At 38.4% G+C, this 17,862-nt stretch overlaps 1 protein-coding gene across 5 annotated transcripts in view; it reads right to left on the reverse strand.

Annotated features, from left to right (window-relative positions):
• HS3ST5 (heparan sulfate-glucosamine 3-sulfotransferase 5) overlaps window positions 1-17,862 on the reverse strand; it is a 205,335-nt gene that overhangs the window by 82,961 nt on the left and 104,512 nt on the right. For all 5 annotated transcript variants that reach the window (XM_076333453.1, XM_076333452.1, XM_076333449.1 and 2 more), the window contains one exon: window positions 15,174-15,381. The gene's annotated coding sequence lies outside the window, so the exon portion shown is untranslated. The remainder of the gene's footprint in view (window positions 1-15,173; window positions 15,382-17,862) is intronic.

Consider the following 17,862-nt stretch of genomic DNA (forward strand, 5'->3'; position numbering starts at 1 on the left):
GAACCGCTACAAGAGCATAATAGCCTGGAGCAGCAGTAATTGAGGATAGAGAAGAGCTTTCCAAATATGCTTTTCCCCCAAACATAAGAAAAACAAAGCAAAAGTCCAATAATTAGAGCATTAATTTTACATGATTGGGCAGTTTCTTCCTCCCCATTACTGCATATATAATAGGTCATATTTTGCTGTGTGATATAGGATGATGGGCTGCACATCTATACAACAAAGGGTAAAAATTTTACATGATTAAGTGAAATTGCCATATGACGACACTCCACAGAACCCAGCCTTTTTGAGTTTATTTGCTTTCTTTGTGACTTCCAGAACAAACGTCCCAGTAACTGCACTGATGTAAGATGCAAGGCTTTTTGTGCCCTCAGCTCCGCAAGCTCGCAGGGGTGGGCTGAGCCCGTTTTGCCAGAGCTCTGTCTCAGCTGACGGTTCCTTCCACAGCAGGTTCCTCTGGATACCACCACAGGGGGGAACATGCCTCACCATTCTTTGAGAGCTCTCTCACACGCACAGCACAGGGAGATGTGACAGTGTGCCGGGCATCACGTCAGCGACAGTCTGTACCAAAATCAGCTCATGGCTGAGGCCAGCGAAGCTTACTGTGGCTCTGCTGTCCTCAGTGAAAGGTTTATACCACGGTCTAAACCAGCATAAGTTGTAAATAGAAAACTTGCATTTTGAAGAAACGATGTGTTCACAGGAATGTGCATATCATAAAATCACATTAATCAGCTGAAATTGTATTTCTGGAAATCACATAAATGAAACAGCATTTCTCCATGCTGCATTTGTACTGAAGTTGTGTAAAGAAGCAAGTGACCTTGCATTTAATCATGAGTTTGCTCATTAGACAGCAAAAAAATGAGAAGAAAGCATGGCAGACTCTGTCGAGGAGCAGCATAAAGACCATACACAGACCAAAAGCAGGAGGTATATTACACACTGCTGCTGGTCTCAAAGGGCTTTATTAAAAACAAAAGCATATAAAGGAGTTCCTGAATAGGATGATTTTTAATTGTTTCCTCTTGGGAAAACTGTACAAGGCAGACTTGCTTGCCTCCCTTGTAGTCTAGAGAGACCTAACAAGCTCTCAACAGATTCCCTTTGGTCTAGGACGAGTTACTGCTGAGTTTCTGGACTCTAGTTAAGTCTTAGTGACAAATTATGTTTAGCTGTTTCTGAAACAAATGCAATTTTATTGACATCTTTTTTACACTAAAAGAAAAAAAATAAACAAATATATAAAGGGTTCAGCGTGACAGCTTCTTCTAGTTCTACTTTCTTATTAGTGTAAGTCTCTGAGCATACAAAAACCAGCAGTATAAAACTAGCAAATAGTGGCCATTAAAACAGCAATACCTGCAACGTGCCTGCCTGCAGCGGGACTGGTGACCAGTCTGATTTGCCTTACAACTCTCAGGAAGCCAAGTTACCCGTTTCCTTTGGCCTTTGTACAGTCCAAGGCTTCTTGAGCCGGATCCAGAGCAGGCAGCTGGGCACAGCACTGCAATGCCATGCTTTACACCTCTTCATCGTCTACACTCTGTGTTCTGCATACAACATATAGGCAATGCCTGAGGAAGGTTGGGAAGAGGAAAATCTGTAATAACTGTGGTAGCTGAATAACATGGGGAAAAAAAACCCAAACCCTGTTGGAGAAACCCTCTGCAGTTAACCAAGCTAAACAATAGGACGCACCAATGGAAAGGATGGGGCTTAAATTTCGATCCTGCCTCTGTGTCATTCCAGGTTTTTTCCTGGCTAGCAGGGGGTGCTTCCCTCCCATTGGGATTTACAGACTAACATCTGTAGCAGGATCAATTATTTATCACAAAAGATAACCAGAGGAGAAAGAACAGAGCGCTCCTCTACCATCCCTGGCTTATTTCACAGCTTTATAGCTAGTGCCAGACAAAAAACATGCACCAGACAAGCAGGACTCTTTCTCTGATGATTAGGCGCCCACTTGGAAAGAGGCAAACCAGGCTTCAGTAACTACTTGGCAGAAAACGGGACAAAGCACTCCAGCAGGTGGGCCTGGCAGTCTTCAGTTTATGTTACCGAAATCTCTATGCCAAGAGGTCTCAGTGTGAGAGCCTGTAACCAGCCACCTTCTACCAAAACTAGGGGAGCTCCGCTCACAGGCACCGGCTGAGGATCTGTCCCCCAATTATTTATGTTTGCTGTGATATGGTAACGATATGGTACATTCCCCTACCATCCCATTGCCTTACATTGATCTCTCAGATGTTGTGAAAGACGATGAAAGTAGCAAGATGAAAGAAAAAGGACAAGCTCAAAACAAGCTTACATTAAATATTCATAACTGGTAGTAATTACAAACAGAAAATAGGAAATAGAGCAGTAGTGATTATGCAGTGTCCAAATCATCTCTCTGCAGCTCCTGCCAGGAATTTTTCTCCATAGATTTCTGTTGCTGGAGTTGGAAAGTGAGCCAGTCTTTTTGGCTTGTAGCTTTGGTCAGATTTTGCTACTTTATTTATCTGATACATAAATGTAGGCTAGCGTGATGAGTTGCGAGTTAAGTAAGACTCTACGCCTTATTTCTACTCTCCACTAAAACCTATAACGAAACTCTGTCTTCAGTAAAAACAAGACAGCATCTCAAGTGCGCAAAACCTTTAGATTTCAACAGTGAAACTGTTGTGTCTATCACTTCAGATGTTACATGTCTTCTTTTGTGCGTTCATAAAAGGAACTGACTTCTAATTTTTTTCATTTTTATAGATTAGGGGTTTTTAATATTATTTCTGCTTATTATGATAACTCAAGTGATTCTGATTGGCCATTGTTATGTCTGCTAACCAAAATCTTTTTAGAAAGCACGTGTTTAAAAAGGTGCTTTTCAAATGTAAGATGGCAGCAAACTAAACTTTATCTGAAGGCTTCTTACACATGTAAAGCTTATGTCTATTTCATGTAAAAAATGATGAACATGTTGACTTTCTAGGAATTACCATTTTTTGAACTACATAAAATCACGTTTATTCCATTCTGTCTATGTTTCTACAGTGTAAAAGCTGGTGTTGCTAACCGATGTCAAATACCAATGCATGTAAAAGAATAATGAAATACGTCCCAAGATATTCTTACAGGTTAAGATATGCAGAACTGCTGGATTTGAATCTCATGTCAGTGCTAGAAAACAAGGTGTTCAGTCAGATCAAGGATGAAAAAGTTTGTTGAACTCCAGTATTAGTTTCCTGAGCCATAATAGTCCTCTCAAACTACACAAAATCACAGATGATTCACCCTGTTACTACTTTGAATCATTTTAACGTTCCCATGAAGAAGCCTCCCCCTCTGATACGAAACATCAGTTCATAGAAAAAAGCATGAATTCTACTTCCATGGTGAACTTGTCAGTTTTTGCCATCTGAGCGCTCCACTCAGCTTTGGAGACCACAGTAGCCTTGTTAGGTTTCTAAGGCGCTCTAATTACATACATCTGAGATTGCAGAATGCTTTAATTTAAGCCAGCACACAATCAGATGCTGTGCTTTCACAAATATTCAGAAACATCATCTGCCAGGATCAAGAGTAATTGAACTGATATCTACTGGGTTTTATCTGCAGCTTTGCTGCATAATTTTTCATTTTCTTTAGAAGGCTTTAACACAAAGAGAGAACATGCCTAGAGTCCCACAGAGGTGTTTTGACATTAGGCTTAATAAAGCATGAAGAACTCATTAATAAATAATGTTCTGCTAGGTTAACAAATAAAGCTGAATGCATTCGCGAGACCCAGAAGTAAATCACATCATGCATGCAGCCAAATAACTTGTTAAAATGATTGCAATGGTCCCATTTCTTCAGTGTGTTTGGCACAGCCCAACACAACATTGCATAAATAAAAAACACGGCAGCATATATGCATGCACCTTCAATTATAATGTTACCTGTCAATTTTTATTTGCACTCTGTGGGCTTGAGGGGTTTGTAAACAAGCATTCATGACAATGACAAAGAGATATTTATATATTGTTAAGCTTTGCTGGGAGAGCACTGCTGTCTGGACTTTCAAAGGAAAAGACCTCTTGTATTCATTGAGTTATGCATCATCCTATTCCTGTGTCAAAGCTACAAGCTTGATACATTTTACTGCAGACACATTTGAGTTACAGCTTTCAGGGCTGTGTCAATATTTCCATATGTCCTTATTTTCCAAGGTTAAACTTTCTGGCAAGTTTTGAATCAAGGTCTGAGGACAGCTTCTAGCTGCCTGGGGTCAATGACATGACTCCCGTCAGCTTCAGCTACACCAGGATTTCATGTAGAATTTGGAGGAGGATTGTGGCAACATCGGGGTCTGGTTTCACCCTCCATCGTGATGACTTTCTCAGTTAAGTGCCTAATTTGGGAGCTGAAGTCACCTTAAACTCTCCCTAGAATCAATGCCAAGAGATGAACGTTTCCAGAATGTGATTCAGATCTGGGCTGCTGATTACAGAATCAGCTTAAAATGAGCAAGTTCTCAATTTAGAGACTTCTGCTACGTGCTTATGCTTCTAGGCAGGAAAACTCCTCAGTCCCTCCAATGAGGCCAAGGAACAGATTGTACAATTCAAGTTTGGGCCTGTGAGATCTACGCAGTTTGTCAGGGGAAAAAAAAAAAAAAGAAAATGTTTCCTTATTTTATTTTAAGCTTATATTTGAAATATAGTCATATTCTAAATAAAGGAGTCACGATATTCAGAAACAGGGACAAAGAATCCAAATGCATGTCTTCAACTCTCCACCACAGTTTCTATAAGCACAGAAATGCTATATTCCGTTATGTTAGTTCACTGTCATTTGTAAGTAATGCAACTATCTTGGAATGAATATTGATTAAAAAAAAAAAAAAGTATTTCATGTCATCTATTTACTGAAAAACCAAATTCCAGTATATTTAGAGTGCTTATAAAACTGAGATTATTTTTCACACCTGACTGAGCTGCCAGGTTCCAAGAGCGAATAAGAGGATTGGATGAAGCTATAATATCTGCTGAAAATGACTTAAAATCTCTGATATATTTGATGAAAGAAATAGCTATTTAGGTTGGGCAAACACATCTTTCCCTTTTTTTTTTTTTTAAGAGAAGATATTAAGAAAATAGACTTCAGATCCGTGCCATTTTTAGAACATGAAACTGAGAAGAATCAAACCTTTTCATCTGAGCCACAAATGGGGTGATTTTCATATGACATTTTGAATTTTGCAAAACAGGACAAAAGTAGAAAACCCTTTCTTTTTAAACATCCACAGATTTAATCTGTTCAGGGATCTGAAATGTTAAATAAGCATCTGTGATATGGGACAGTAAATAGAGGTGGATAAAGTGCATGACCCATTTATTTTTCATGTTTTTCTTCCATTTACCATTGAACATAATTTCTATCAACGATAACATAAGAATACAAATGCATGAGCACAAGTCAGTGAAAATTGAAACAGCGAAGTACTTTAGTGACTACACCTTCCATATGTTATCCTATGGCTTCACAATCTCTGCTGACTTGGTGTTGGGAAGCAGACTTGGTGTTGGTTACCTCTGAAAGTGAGAGAGACGTAAATTTTAGACTCCAGGCTCTGTTGCCTTTTTTTCCCTAAGTAAAGCCTAAGTAGTCAAACTAGGAAAAACTTGGCCATGTTCTCAGGTGAGAAGCATGGGATTGCTGAGAAACTTTCAGCATCTGGTCAATGCAGAACACCAGTTTTTGGAGGTACCTGGCTTGCGAGATCTGAACTGCCTGTGGAATACGAGAGTTAGCTGAATCCACAGGACAGCCAATACAGCAATGTTTCTGGGTTGTGTGATCACAGGATTTGAAGTGACAATCTTTCTTGCAAGCTAAGATACTTCTGAATCCTCAAATACTAAATGGGCACTAAAGATTTTTTTTTTTTAATTTACACTGGTAGGTTTCTGTATCCAAATTCTGTTTGCATTATATGTCAGCTATTTACATGCTTCTAAGACCATGCCAATAATCCAGAAACATATATAAGGACATTGACTTTTGTTCTTAAGGACATAACTTAGGAATAATTTAGTGTTACATGACATTGGACAGCAAAATTGCATCAGAAAGTTCTATCCATTGTATGCATTTACATAGTTTTAGAAGGCTACATCTAAAAGATGTTAAAAACCCAAATATCCAAGATTTGTTTATGGTAAGCCTTATGACTATATGAGGGCACAGCTGACACTTTCAAACAAGCTGCAACAGATATTCATGTAGCAATATGTGTATATTACCATGTGATGGGACCACACAATACATACAGCTGTAAAAGGAGTGTTTTATGGAAAGAAAATACTATTGCTACCTCATTTCCATGCACATTAATCTGCAAGGAGAAAAAATTCAGAGAATGGTATTTGTGCCACACAATATAAAAGTCAGCTAGAACAATCAATCAAAAACAATAAGAAAAAGAAAGCTATTTTAATTTTTTTTTTCCTTTTGCATTACTAATTTAAAAAGAAACTTGTGATTAAATTTTTGTAAACTATGTGTACATAGTTTTGGTATACTTGAAATATTAAAAGGTATTTGAAGCACTATGCAATAGCTGTTAAAGCAGGGATCACTTTGTCAGGCCCATTAAGACAGTAGCTTTCTTGATCTCAATCAAGATACCAGCATATTAATAAAGGAGGGAAAATGCTACCCTCTATCAGAACAATGAGGAAGGACACAGAAAGCATTTGGTATCCTATAGTATACACATCTTGCAGCTGAGTTTGTAACTCTATTTTAGGGAAGGAAGGAGGATTTAGGCTTTAAAGTAACAGTTAAAAATGTAGAAAAAAACACCAACCAAACCAACAACCATAAATTCCCCAAGGAACCCAGTGTTTTTAAGGCAGTATTTCCTGTGAGTCTCCTAGCAGATCAAAGCACGTCAGCTCTCATTACACACCCTCAAAAGCAAAATGTTCACACCCCAGCTTCTGGTTTGCAAAGACTCCAGAAGGCAGAGGCTGACCAGGAACGCATTTTGGGGTGCTTACTGCCCTCGGCTCTGCTGGGACTCCTTGCAGTGACAGGGCGTTTTTTTGGAGGGATGACACAAGTAGACCTGGAAGTGGATCGGTTGGCCGTTCATTCCTCAGAGGAGCTGGGTTACACAAATGGTCAAGGAAAAGAAACTCCCAGATTTCTGGAGGAGTCCCTTGTGCCCTTTTAGCTGGTCTGACTGCAGTCAGGATTTACGATTATACCTTATGATTCGAGTACTGAAACGGGAGAAATTCTGCATTGTTTCCATGCCTTCTCTAACAAGCTCTGTCTTTTAAGTACCCCTCTAGGAATATACACACAATTTAGAAAAACAAATGCTTTATTCATGATAGCAATAAGTACAGCATGGCTGTACACATACCAATTGAATAGTAGTTTTGCATTTTTTATTTTATTCCTCCCAATAACTACATGTTCCTACAAGTGCCTCACAAACGCACACTGAGTTTTCTACACAGCTTTTAATGGAGAATATTTTAAATAGTTTTCATAAAGTGAATGAAGCTGTGATAAGCAGCACAGCTGGTGAGCCAGTGAAGAGACTACAAGGAAGGAATTACCAGGAGGAAAATGTTCTAGGAATGTATTTTCCTTATGAGGCCCAAAGGTTAACCAATTATGATTAGTGCTCCAGTTCATGTATGTAAAATATATATGGAAAATAAACAGGGTGACTCGAATACTGTCTGAAAACATCTTTGCTTGACAGAAATTTCTCTGACAAGTCTCTACCAAAAATCAAAACCATGCAATCACCAGTAAGAAAAGCAAAAAACTAATGACCTGTATTACCATTTTTCTCTTGCTTACTCCTGAATGTGAACTGGAAGAAACACAAGAGAAATATTTAAAGGAGCATGTCTTACTTGGGTCATGTTGTGACCTCAGAAAATCCAGGGGAATAAACATGCACACTGCAGGTGACTGCTTACACCAACAAAATCCTCAACAGTGAGACCCCAGGATACCTTTTTTCTGCTCCCTGTTGAGGGAACTGAGTAAAACAAAGACAATGCTGCCAGGGAGAAGGTTCAAGATTTTGACAGTGAATACCAACAGTTTTACAGTTGTTTCTCCTCCATAAAGATGCTCGTAACTTTTCATTAATGTTTGGGACCAGACTCGAAGACCTGTTCCATCCTGAAATTAGACTTCAACTTCCCCAAGATTACTGTGTTCGGCTTCTCCAACTGTGTGGTTTCATGGGGCGTTATTTGCTTGCAGTTTTCACGTATGATTTCACCTCTACTCACCAGTTATTAAGTTCTATAGGCTACTATTGTTGTGTCCTGGCACTTCACAGATGAAGAATGTTTGTATGACCTCCTACAGTTTAAATCACCTGTCTTTCACCTTTCTCCTACCAAGAATAGAAGGTTTGATTTTAGCAGATGTACAGAACTTCTGAAAGTCAAATTCTTTGTTGAAAGGACTCTGCAATGTGTACAGACCCTAAGAGCTCGCTGCATAACCAGAAGAGGTGGTTACGCTCTCGTGAGCCTTCTCTGCTCAGAAGTTTTTAAACTGTTTCTTGTAGAAGCTGTCCATTTGTGGCAAATGAAAAAGTAATCATGGATATCAAGAGATCCAAAACAATGGTACCTCTGAGAACAAGATTAGTGCTTTCTATCCAAAATGCAAATAAACTGGGAGCCTCAGAGACACCGCGGTTCAGGAGCAAGGTTCTCTTATTGTGAAGACTGAAACAGCCCTGGATACAATGAGTTAGATCAACCTCTTACAAAGTATGCAGAGATCTCTGCGGCTAGGCCTTTGTCTTGTAGGCATGGAAGAGTTTTCTAGATGTTGTTATTTTTGCTGCCTCATTTTCTAAGCTCCGTGAAAAGCTAAGAAAGACTGAAAAAAACCCTGTGTTGCAGATGCTTTTAGTTGGAGTGGGAAGAGTTCTTGGTTCATTCTCTGGGGCCACAGCTCATCAACATGCTTATCCCCACCTTTCTCCAAGGATGTGAACAGTCTCATTGCAAACTAATGCTTAAAGGCATGCGCCTAGGAGTCTTGCTCAACTGGCTGGATCATTTCTGTCTCTCAACCAGTATTGTCTGGATCTCACCCAAATTCAATCTCAGCCAGATGCTCTTCTCCAGGAGCGACTTTTCTCTAGGCAGTGCAACATCTTTGCGATGGCCCTGGTTGCATCTGTGGAAAATGAGATATGCACTTGGGTGTCATCTGCAAAGCCTGTAGCAGCTTAGCCCCTCTCTGAACAGTCTTCTGGAAGTATTGGAAAGGGATGTAGGGAGAGGATTTACAGCCCTATGGTCAGACAGCAGGTGCAGGATATTGGGAAAGAAAAACAATTTTACCAGTGTCGTTTTTGGGTTTTATTGAAACCAGGTTTTGTGTCTGCAAGGTATACAAGATTGGGATATATTCACTTAGTATTTAAAGGGAGAAGAAAGATAAATAATTCCTTATCAATGTCTGAAATTACAAAGTCCTTGCAAATTAATACAGCCACAGGAAGCTGGATTAATGATACCAACAAATGGAAACATGGTGCACAATATAAAAGTCTCTGGATAAAACAGATAGAATAAAGACTATTGTTTCTTACTGCAATATATTTTGGCCACTGTGTATTTTATGTTTAATTTTACGGTGCAGAAGACATTACTGAAAGAACAGCTTTACTTGATAATTTTCTTGTTTGGTAGAGCTGATGTATTAAAAAGGTTAATGTACTAAATTTACATTTTTCTGCACTGATTATTTCTTACTCCATACTCTGCTTCCTCATTCTTAACCTCTTTAAAAAGAAATGATATAAACTAGGACTTCTTTTTGACAGTTTTAGTCAGAAAGCTTACTTTCCCTGCCGATTTTCATGCTCTACAAGCTTTGCCATCATAAACCACTTTGCATGTATTAAGAAGGAGTATTATATTAGATGAGGCAATTTAAGTGTATCCCATTTCACTTGGTGAAACTAAGCAGCTTTGCATTATAACTAAGTTGAGCTAATAAGAATATGCTTGAAGCGTGTGTTACCTGGAACTGAAGTTAGCTAGTCATTCAATACTGCAACCTGTGAGTTTGCAAAACGATGGCAGGAATCCTGCTGTGAGGGAGATAGGAAAATTATTATAATCTGCATTCCTAAATTGAATGAGTATTTTGCTCAGCAGAGGCCTCTTGACTGCAAATAGTCTAAAATTACATCCTGCTGTTTAAAATGCTTTTTTTTCAAAGTGAGTAAAAATGCCCACATTTTCTTAAATCAAATATTTTTTAAATTTTATGTGAGTAAAATTACTGAGAAAGGGTAAGTCATATATCCTTCACTTCCTCTTGTAAAACTGTTTGATATTCAGATTTTTGATAGCAGGGACAAAATGTCTAGAATTCATGGTTTTGTACTTTGGTCTTAATTATTTAATTGATAAAGCTTATCATCATATCTCCCTCATCACTTTATTACTGGAAAAAATTCCATGTTTGTAAGTTTCTTATTTTGTACAAAAGGAAATTGTAATATAGATGTTTCATCAGAATCAGCTAATAGGTGTGATGCTCAACACACTAGTAAGCTAAAACACATACGCAAAGTATACAGAAAAGACTACACAGACACGAGCAAAAGACCATGAACTAGCAAGCAGACACAGGGAATAAACTTCCCCCACAACAGTAAAATGGAAAACATAACTTCATTCATGCAAATTCTTTATCTCATTAAAGCTAGAAATGGTACCAAAAAAAGAAAGAAAAAAGGCCTGGGGATAAGTATTAGAGGTCACCATAGCTGTCTGAACAATCGTGTTTTACTATGTAAAAGCAACAAACACTGCAATCATCCTTTGCATTGTGTCCTGCCTGAGAATCCAAAATGGAGGAGGGGGTGGCTTAGCTTATCCTCCTCAAATTCTCTGTCCTTTAAGTCATGTCCTCGTTTCGGCTGGGATAGAGTTAATTTTCTTCCTAGTAGCTGGTACGGTGCTGTGTTTTGGATTTAGGATGAGAATAATGTTGATAACACACCGATGTTTTAGTTGTTGCTAGGTAATGCTTACACTAGCCAAGGACTTTTTAGTTTCCCATGCTCTACTGACTGAGAAGGCTGGGGGTGCACAAGAAGCTGGGAGGGGGCACAGCCAGGAGAGCTGACCCAAACTGGCCAAAGGGACATTCCATACCATGTGACGTCATGCTCAGTACATAAACTGGGGGGAGTTGGCCAGGGAGGTGGTGACCGCTGCTCGGGAACTGACTGGGCATCGGTCGGCAGGTGGTGAGCAATTGCATTGTGCATCACTTACTTTGTATACTCTTTTATCATTATCATTATTATTATTATTTTCCCTTCCTTTTCCGCCCTATTAAACTGTCTTTATCTCAAGCCACAAATTTTACTTTTTTTTTCCCCCCCAATTCTCTCCCCCATCCCACCGGCGCGGGGGGAGTGAGCGAACGGCTGTGTGGTGTTTAGCTGCCTGCCGGGTTAAACCACAAGTCGTAGCCAGTGAAAAGGTTAAAGATAAATCATAGAATCATAGAATCATTAAGGTTGGAAAAGACCTCTAAGATCATCAAGTCCAACCATCAACCCAACACCACCATGCCCACTAAACCATGTCCCTAAGCGCCTCATCTACACGTCTTTTAAATACCTCCAGGGATGGGGACTCAACCACTTCCCTGGGCAGCCTGTTCCAATGTTTAACCACTCTTTCAGTAAAGACATTTTTCCTCACATCCAATCTAAACCTCCCCTGCCGCAACTTGAGGCCATTTCCTAATGGCCATTTCCTCATTTTCCATAAAGGAGAATAATGGAACAACTTGTACAGACATCAGTGTTCCAGTTAGAGTCAGAGGAGCTTGCAGCTTTGCAGCACTTGGCTGTGTGTATGTTTGTAAGTTAAACAGACCGGGGCTAATTTTCTTGCCCAGAGTGTGGGTGACCCAGTCTCTCCACCCCAAAACAAGGTGGCCGTATTCTTAGCTGCTTCATGGAAACTGTCCCTACACCATGCTGCTCCCTGAACTACCCTGAACTCGTTAGCTGCTCCCTGCTACCCTGGCATTGCGTGGGACTGTGGGGCAAAACCATGTAGCAAACATGTGAACAGATGGGATGGATGAGCAGGAGCCAGGGATCAAACTAATGTCCAAGCCCTATTTTGCTGCTATAGATAGTTGTATACAGTTTAGGTTTGCTGATGAGGCATAATGGTTAAGAGGAAGATACGGTTACTCTTGTGTGAAAGATGGTTCTCAGGAGAGCCAGCAAGTCAGGCAAAGGTGATGACAAGAGCAGAGACATATCTTAAACAACCCTTTTTTCTGGAACTTAAGAGACCTTATGCTGAGTTGCAGTCCTGTTGCTTTGGATTAGGATTCACAGCTCTGACCTACTTCTGAAGTGGTGGATAGATCTCTTCTGTTTTTCCTCCCCTCAAAATATATCTGACAGAAGACATCTTTTTTTCCACACATTAGGTCAACCTCCCAAGACATGGAAGGGCAGGCTTCAGTCTTCCCCATGTCGTGGGACTCTCCTCCCAACCTCCAGGAGGCTGCTGTAACCTCCAGGACTTAGTCTGTATGCTGGTGGCTTAGCAGAAAATCTCCAGGATCAGTTTTAAATCTGGGGTTATGCCAAACATTCCCACTTCATAAGCCATCATATCTTTTTCTTTTGGTGCTTCTTCATTAAATGCGCAAAGTTTTTGACTTAACAACCTTGGTACTCATTTCAGTATAGCCATCATTTATTCATTTACATTTACTTTTACCACCCAAGCTTCTGCAGGCTTTGTAGATAACCCTAGCTGCACTTCTGTTCTTGCAAAAGATAAAAGTTAGCAAGCAATATAATTCATCATGGAAAATTTGGACAGGTGAAACTCCACTGGATTTGCAGCCAGTCAAATAATTTAGCTCATTCTTTTTGATTTGCACTGTTAAAATTAACATATCCATTATCTAGCAAGGAAAGTTTGTTCTCCAATCTGTCAAATAATGTTTGTAACATTTGTCATAGCATAAACTACAAAATCCACAAAATTGGAGAATAAAGCATTTTTTTGTGTAATTTTCCATCCAAATTTCTATGTTGGTATTAATGTGTGCTTTAGTAGCAATACTGTAAGCAAAATGAAAGATATGTAGGATCTTCCAGCATTACACATCCTAATATAGCAAGGCTCTGTCAACAATTGTACTGAGTTTGCAGAAGCCGTAATCCTATACATCACATATCTTTAACAGTCCACACAAATACATGTTACACAAATCCCCCAAGTCGAACTACAAACATGCATGCAGTGCAAGGAGGTGGAGTTCACAACACTTTTGACATTTGAGCTCTGCAACTGTATGAAATACTCACCCCTTAGTTCTGTATTTTGTATACACACATGTATAAAAGATGTAATATTATAAAAACCAGTCTGCATGTTAAAGTTACAATATATGCCCTATATGAATTTTACTTTCTTGGAAAATATTTAGGTATTACAGCGAGGGCACCACACAGAACTAACATAGCTCTCCTTCTTATGGAAATCTTTGCAAAATCTTGCAACTCCTCTAACCTTCTGCTTTTAAATGGAGTCTGTATTTTTATATCCATGTTCTTGTTCCTACTGAACTCTATTACAAAAACTCTCAGTAACTTCAATAGAACTTAGATGAAACAAAACTGTATTGTTACTTTTTTTTTTCCCCCTCCTCTTCTATCTGGAGTAGACATTTGGTGCCAACGGGGAAACAATTCCTTTTGATGAGGGATGGTATTTTTGTCTTCTATTTACTTTATACAGGGAGTAGGCATTTAGAATGCAAACAGAAATGCTAGCTAGAGTAGCAGACAGAAAGAGATTGATTAGAAAGCTATTATTCAGATGATATCACTAGAATCCTTCCACAAAAATGAGAAAGCAGAACCCAGTTCATGTAGTTTTAATTGCATCAAGTTTAAGCTCCATCTATTTTAGCCAATAGGTTTCCTGAAACCATTTTAATAGGTTGTGGAGATGTTTAATAAGAACAAATAGTATTTGTAAAACAAATTATTTTTTAAAAATGGCCAAATCAAATAAGATGAGGTTGACAGAGTAAAACTGAAAATAATTTTGCCTCCTCCTCCCCCAAACCCAGATAGAGCAATAATCCTGAAGAATATTCTGCAGAAGATGAAAACCAGATGGCAATCATAGAATAAAATCAAGGTTACATGACTGTTCACTTTTCTTCTCTACTGCATGTAGCATATCCACATCATTATAAACATAACTTGTTTTTTAAATAATGTTATGATTGGTGCTGAAAATCCTGATGTATCTTTATGATCTTGCTACTTTCCTTGTCAGTTATGTGTCTGAGACATGACTTGGTGTGCACGTATGCCCACACACATTCCACCACCTTTCTGAGCATATATCTGTTTGCAGAGTGATTTCTTCTACGTTTTCAATCATACCACAGAAAAATGATGTCAGTGAATTGTCCTGATCGAGGGTGATTTCCTGAGGTGACAGAGAGGTGACAGAGTAATATCCATAGATTATATAATATTTTAACAGAAATCAAGGGATAGAAAAAGCGTTTTATTAAAATCCAACAGCTTCCAGGAAGTGAATAGCTAGGAAGAAATTATTTTTTTCCAACATGTTGTGTATGTCTTTGGCATTCCCCTGAAGCCCACAAGCCATCTAGAACAAATAAGCACACAGGTGGACAAACATCTACCGCCTCATCCTCACTGACTGTAAACAAGGACTGTTTTGTGAACAGAGGTAAGTAGAATACTCTTCTCGTCCCTTTTTTACTAGTCGTAAATCAATGAGTGCGATTGCAGTGCACTAAACCCAAGCTTAGAAGAAATACCACAAAAATTACTCATGGCAATCAAGCTCAGAGCATGGGTAGAGCTTGCTCTTGTCGGCCAGCAAGTCATTCAGAAGACTTCAGGTTGCACCAGCTCACTAAGTATGTTTATTCCATGGCAGTTAAAAGCATGATCTCAACTATATATGTGATGTCAATCACCATTTTGTCCACCTGTGGCTACGTTTAAGGAACAAATTGAAACATAGCCTGCACTGTAATGGTTAAATGAAACAGTCCTGAAACTTCAGGATTTTAAGGAATACACTAACCTTTGTGTCCTTATGCACATCCAGAAAGTCCAGTACATCTACTTTTGATGAAGAACATTCAGGAAGAATTTAACTCATCTGTTCCAGTGTTCAGTCTAAAGAAGTCTTTAGTGGTTACTGAAAAGAGCAGTGAAGGGATAAAGCATCTCCAGGTATGCAGATGGAAAGATCAGACATCTCTGCTGAAATGGTGTACAACTCGTTGAGCCTGTATGAAAAGAGAAGATGCTTGTTGCATATTTGAAAAAGGAAACAATAAATAAAACACTCAGTTTCCCTCTTTAAGACTGAAAAGAAATTTTGTGTAGTAGGGCCCCAGCAGTAGTGCTTGCCAGCTCAAGTTTTTGAATGTACTCAGTATCTTGTAAACATTGGAAGCCTGGAATCTGGAGCGCAGGTTAGGGAGGAAGGGGAAGGGGAAGGAAAATTAACAGCAAATGTGTTTCACAATAGTGAGCCCCAAACAAAAAACATTCCCAATAACAGAAAATTGTTAATTACATGTATTTTAAGTGGGCTACAGGAAAAAGAATGTTAGATCTTTACTGGCAAGAGGCGATATACTGCATGTGCTACTGCTACTCTGCTGCCTTTTACCCTTGATGTTGACCAGAAATGTATTCTACAGACATTTTGTAAATCACTGGAAAAACTACTTTGATACTGAGAACAATGCCAGACCCATCTGAAGAAAATGCTAACAGTATTTAGAGATAATTTTTGACTGTTCTTGTCTTTTTTTCTGTTTTCTGTTTTTTTATAATCTATCTATGCCTCCATATTGAAGAAATGGGACACAGACACAAATGTGAATATGGTATTTAATTGCAAACCCTGTACTACAATTTCTAGCTTTAGGCTTGAACATATCTACTTTCTTTCAAAGTAAATCAAGGCCCAAGGAATTTAGAATACTGTTAAGCCCTCAAAATCATCAATGCCAATGTGACCTGCCAAAAGACATTAACTCTGTAATTATTCTGTTAGTCAGGAAAAAATATTTCTCAATGGAGAAGCAGAATTAAATCAAAAGGTTTCTACAGAAATATGACAAAGAATGACCAGTTTGAGCCCCTTACAGTGTGGCCGGAGCCTAACAGGTGCAGATGCCTTTGCACACTTGAAACTAAATTTTGTTGTTGTATGTTTGATGCACCAATAAAAGAACATAGAAATGTACAATGCAGAAACTGCAGAATCTGGTATAAGTCTAGGAAAATAACAGCCATCCTTTCTTTGCAATGAACTGTTAATTTCACTACATAATTTCCATTTACATTACATAAACTACTTGTCTCAAGAGCAGTTTACTTCTGACTGCTGTTGCCTGTATGATACATGATTTACAATGCTGAATTATTTGTTTTTCCATCAGAAACATTTATTTATTAATAATTTATCAGATAAATGGCTTCTGATTGAGCAATTTAAAAAATGTAGGCAAATCAATGGCAAAAGACACCAAGCAGCATATTATAATGTTACAATAATTTGAGCTCATACATTAGACTGAACTGATAATGTCCCAAAAGTCCTCTTTTGATAGCTCAGTTTCATAGAGTAAATGTTCAGCTAAAATAACTAATAAAGCATCTCAGCTACTGCACTGTGAAATCATGCCAGTATCATGAACAGTATCTTTGAAATGAATAGGTTGGCTCCAGAAAACAAACAAACAAACAAACAAACAAACAAACAAAGAGTGTACAAAACTTCCCTGCAAGTTAAGTATGCATGGAAATGAGATTAATAATCACATGAAGGAGACAAATGAACTCCTCTCTCAGATGTGTGAATGGGACTTTGGAAATCAGAAGGGTCTGATTCCTTCGATGTCAGTGGTACTTAGAGATATAGATTGTAGCATTAGATCCAGTGTTTGCCATCACTTGTATATGCGGCACAGAGAGTGAGGGAAGCAAATGCAATAAACCCCTTAAGAGGGAGCTCTCAAGGGCTCTTGACTTATCACAAATAAGTCATGCTCTGACTTACAGAATTTTCAGCTAAGTTGATCACAAGGAAAATAAAATGTATTCTAAGGGCTGTGCTTTGACAACCTTCACTACCTTTGAGGTTTTAGAGAAAAGGAGGGAGATTTGAAAACACTTCTGGAGGAAAGCTGCATATATAGAATCATAGAATCGTAGAATAGTTTGGATTGGAAGGGACCTTTAAAGGTCAGACATTTCTCCTCTTTCCTATAAGTGTATTACATGAATTAAATAACTTAAAATTTTCCAGGGCAGTACTCAAGCTCCCTAAGAATAATGTTGCTGAAAATCCTATCATTTTATAGGCATTCCGTAATTGCAGAATGGAATGGCTTCCCATCAGGCTTAAGGAGACTAGTCAATAATATGTTGACAGTATGTAGACTTATTTATAAAATGGATACTGTTCAGTTTAAATGAACACACATATTCTGCCAAGAATAGATTGTTTTCAAATTTAGTAATAGATTCAGTTATTTGATGAAATCTCATATTGATTATAAACAATAAGTTTCAGGAATGGCAGTTCTACCAATAAAAGCCACAATTCAACATGGAATATATGCAAATATCAATATATGTAATTATATACAATAATCACAAATGTCATCAATTTATTTAGTGTAAACAGCTTAAATGAATACATATGAAGTGAAAAATCAAATTAAGTGGAGTGACATAATTTTTTTTTTTCT

The sequence above is a fragment of the Aptenodytes patagonicus genome, chromosome 3, assembly GCF_965638725.1.
Source record: "Aptenodytes patagonicus chromosome 3, bAptPat1.pri.cur, whole genome shotgun sequence".
NCBI lineage: Eukaryota > Metazoa > Chordata > Aves > Sphenisciformes > Spheniscidae > Aptenodytes > Aptenodytes patagonicus.